Raw genomic sequence first — 4476 nt, forward strand, 5'->3', positions numbered from 1 at the left:
GTCACTGGTCTCTTAAAGGCTTGTAGATTTGGGGAAGGGGGATGCTTGTTCTTTCTCCATCACAGTGAAAGGGTCCTTCCCGACTTCCAGCCTCTTCAGCTCTGAGCAAATGCCTCCCTTAGCTTCTCCTCCCTCATTTTGGAGAACGTAGGTGGGGTCCACTCATGTGAGACATTTCTTTCCAGGGTAAAAAGGCCAACAGATATTACCTTACTCTCTCCTGACATTCTGGGTCCCAGGTTCCACCCCCACACCCTTCCCTGGATCAGGTGATCATGCCACCAGTTTCATGTTCCCACATCAGAGTGTCCTGTTAATCATCACAGTAGCAGGCCTGCGGCCACCACCCCCACCACCAAGCCCTGGGCAAGCAATAGAGTTGGTCCAAGTGCCTTTAATCTTGTAAGCAGGGTGTGCCAGAGAGCCAGTCCAAGAAAGCCACTGGCCAGGCAGCTGGAGTCCAGGACAACCAGCTCAGGAGACCAAATCCAAAGCCTAGACTAAAAGCAAGGCCCAAAGTGGGCCATAGCTAAGGATCCATAATTCTGTGTACAGGTCGTCTCCAGTTTAAAGGGCCGGTACCCTCCGCTCCTGGTGGAAGATTGCAAGGAAGTAGTAAATATGTAGTGACCTAAATTTTCAGAATCACAAGGGCAAAGCAGGATGTCTCTAGATCATGGTGGATTGTCAGGGCCCCTCTTAGGCCCTTATGCACCCCAAAGGTGAGGTTTGGGTAACAATAGCAAACATGTATATTGACACTATGCTAGGCACTTCACATTATTTTATTCAACTCTATGAAGCGATAGATATTATTAATCCCATTTTATAAACGAGGAAACAGACTAATCGTGGTTAATTTACTGGGTCTCCCACCTAGTAAATGACAAGAGTTGGAGTCAAATCCCGATTTGACTGGCTGGTATCAGTATTCCTAAACATTGCATGTCCTGCGTTTTGTGATATCTTACGGATTAGTATAGAATCATCCCATTCCTGAGGTCTTCTGGGGCCACTGGATGAGCCCATGGTTGTCAGAGGATGTGAGGACCTCGAACACCTGTGCAGATGGGGCAGGTGCAATCCCAGGGTTGGAGGGAGGGCCAGCCTCAGCTGACTTCAGGTAAACCTACCAAGTGTCCCCAGCACCCAGGGCAGGGTAGTTGGGGACCTGTGCCTGCCTTCTCATTACTGTCACCACCAGGGTGTCTGGGGCCAAAGCCAGAGGGTCAGCCCAACGGATCAGGATTGGGGCTGGCGGAGCTCAGCACGCAGGGGAAGGACCAGCCCAAGAAGGTGTCTGTGAGTCCCTAAGGGGGCTGAAGAGTACCCAGGAACTTTGGGCAAATGACGATTTTCTTTTTTCTCCTGGTTCATTGTTGACCTGAGGACAACTTTTTCCTTCCACGGACCTCCTTATCTTTAATAAAGCTTTGAATACGAACAGTGAGAAACATTTAGGCCAGACCCTTATGAACAAAAGGGACTGACGGGCAGAGAACGGAGAGCGGGCAGTCAGAGCCCGGGCCCTGGGCTGCCTGAGGGGTGGCAGGGAGGCCATTAACCTGTCACCACCACAGTCAAAGCATGAACTTGTCACCTTCAGTTGCAGGGCCCGCAGGAAGCTGACTCAGGAGAGCCAGCCTGGTCGGTGTCAAGCAGCCGCCTATCGCCCCAGTACAGAGGATGACTTCAGGGGAAACCGGCGTGCACCTGGTGCCTTCTGGGCTCCACCTCTGGCCCCTGCACCACTGGGCTCCTTGCCCGGCTCCTCTCTCTTTACCGCCTCTGCCCCTGATGACCAACCTCTCATCACCTGGGGTATCTGCGTGAGTGACTGGTGCTGAGTGGCGGTCAGGAGTGCTGGCGGATGTGGCCACAGGCCCGGGGCCTTCCTTTGCCAGACCCAGTTAAAGTATGTGGAGCCCCTGGGGCGGGGGGAGGGGGGAGGAAGCACCAGGTAGTCCAGAGTAAAAGTACTCCAGTCACCAGCCCCGAGCAGGGAACACCCGGCACACGTGGGCCTCCTGGGAAAGGGGCGCTGGATCTGCAAAGACGCCTCCATTTTCCCACTGCCCAGGGCCAGGCGCTACCAGCATGGACACACCTCGGTGCCAGCTTCAAAGCCAGGCCCTGCCCCCAAGGCTATTTGCAGATCACCCATCACCCCGTGCCAGCACAGCCCTCCCAGTTCTGGGCCAGCGGTAAACCTCGAAGCGTGTCAACTAGAGGGCAGCGAGGAGGCCAGGTGGAAAGGGAGGAGGGCCTCGGGGAATCAGGGCAGCAGGTGGTGCTGGTGGGGAACAATCCGTGGTCCGAGAGACTGTGAGCCGCCCAAGTCACTGTCCGGATGTGAGGCGTGGGCAGCTGCCGAGAAGGACTGCTCACGCCCAGAACAGGAACCTCTCTACTGAACAAGTAAGAGAAAATCAGCCATTTCAGGGTAATATCCCCAGGACACCCGTGTGATGTGACCCAGGGACAGAGATCTGGTATCAGGAAGCACTTTATAATAGAAAGAGAATGGTATAAGCAAATCTGGAATTTAGGATTGTCACTTTTTGAGCACAAGGGTGGGTCGGGAGCTCACAGCGCAGGTAAGGGGCTGCCCTAGGAAAGTAACGGGAACATTTTAAATTGACATTCTGATTTTCTAATCCATCATTTATAAGTTTTAACGAAATGCCCTAGGGCCTGATCGCTGCCGCGTGAATTGGTAAAATCGAGTTTCTTGCAAAGCTGCAGGCTCTGTCAATCAAGGTCTAATACCCAAGTGAGACCCAGCTGGAAATACCTGCCTCGTATCTCTGGCATTGCTGGAGTAGTGACCCTGGCCATGGACCCCAGAGGTAGGCAGTTCGTCCCTCCAACCTTCAAATATTCATTATGAATTATGAATAGGGTGACCAGCTTATCCTGGTTTTAGCACTGAAAGGTCCAAGTCTCAAGAACCCCTCAGATTCGGTTTTAACTAAAATTTCCACATTCCCTCAGTCCTGAGAAAACCGGGATGATTGGTCACCTAAACGAAGGAACACCACAGAGAACGATGAGAAAATCTTGACGCGGTATAGATGAGTGATCAGGGCTGAATTAAGGTCCGGTAGACAGTTGTTAATTTTGTTTATTAATTAAGCAAGCATTCATTAAAAATAGAGACCAAGTTGTCCGTCCAGCTTCATAATGAACACTACATAAGGGGTTTTCCAATTTTATTGGGGGTAGGAAATATATAATTAACTTAAATGGAATATCTATAATATATTAATATAATTTTCGCACATGATCATATATTTTATTATTCTGCCTTTTTCTTTAACTACATAAGCTGCCCACTCAACATGGGGCTTGAACTCATGACCCTGAGATCAAGAGTCTTATGCTCTACTGAGGTGCCCCTGTTATTCTGTTTTCTTAATTAAATGTCTTAAAATATACGTTGTAAAATTTTAAGTGCTATAGGTAAAATATTATACAAAATAATATTGAAATCATTATTGAGCATTTAATATACACCAACTACTGTTCTAAGCACTTTACATATATGAGCTCATTTAATTTTGACAACAACTATATAGTTAGGTACTGTCTTATCCGGATTTTTACAAACAAGGACACTGACGCTCAGGGTCACACAGCCGGGCAATGGTCTTTCCTCCCCTGGATAGAGAAAACTCAGGGGGATGTCTGGGTGGCTCAGTCAATTAAGTGTCTGCCTTCAGCACAGGTCATGATCCCAGGATGCTGGGATCGAGTCCCGCATCGGGCTCCTTGCTCAGAGGGGAGCCTGCTTCTCCCTCTGCCTGCCGCTTCCCTTGCTTGTCCTCTCTCTCTGTCTCTCTAACAAACAAGTAAAATCTTTAAAAAGGGAGAGAGAGAAAACTTAGGAAGAGATGCATTAGCTGCCACATATATGGTGGGCTGTCAACTGCTGGAGTGAAGGGCATCTACCGTGACCCTCCAGGGAGAAGAATGGGCCTGGTGGAGGGAACTATGAAGGGGCAGGTTGCAGCTCTGCAGCAGGAAGAACATCCACATGGTTGCTGCTGTCCTCAGGTGAAATGAGAGGCCACATGGACTGTAAGTCCCCCTTCACTGAACTCAGGCAAGCAAGTTCTGCATGATGACTAGCCTGGAGCAGTCGAGTCCTAGGAGATGGATGAGATGACCTTCAATGTGCCTTCCAGCCTTAAGGATTTAGGAATTTCTTGGAAACCAATTTCTTTTATAATAAAGCGTATTCATTTTTAATTTGTATTTATTTGTAGTTACATTTATTTTTTAACGAGGCTCCATGCTGGGTGTGGGGCAGGGCTTGAACTCACGACCCTGAGATCAAGACCTGAGCTGAGATCAAGAGTCAGACACACTCAACCGACGGAGCCCTCCAGGCACCCCATGCACCCCTTTTTAAAACAAATACATTAAGACCTACTGTGGGCCTGAACCCTTTCCAGGAACTGGGGATTCTTAGGT

General features: G+C 49.5%; 1 long non-coding RNA gene across 1 annotated transcript; it reads left to right on the top strand.

Moving 5' to 3' along the window:
* The first annotated feature begins 1969 nt into the window (after positions 1-1969).
* Positions 1970-4210, top strand: LOC141371847 (uncharacterized). Its single transcript, XR_012377117.1, has 3 exons — positions 1970-2418; positions 2740-2849; positions 3965-4210. It is a non-coding gene; the product is annotated as an uncharacterized lncRNA (long non-coding RNA).
* Positions 4211-4476: the final 266 nt, after the last annotated feature.

This window comes from Callorhinus ursinus, unplaced genomic scaffold, assembly GCF_003265705.2.
Source record: "Callorhinus ursinus isolate GAN/ISIS: 27379988/994484 unplaced genomic scaffold, GSC_fseal_2.0 scaffold108, whole genome shotgun sequence".
NCBI classification, from domain to species: domain Eukaryota; kingdom Metazoa; phylum Chordata; class Mammalia; order Carnivora; family Otariidae; genus Callorhinus; species Callorhinus ursinus.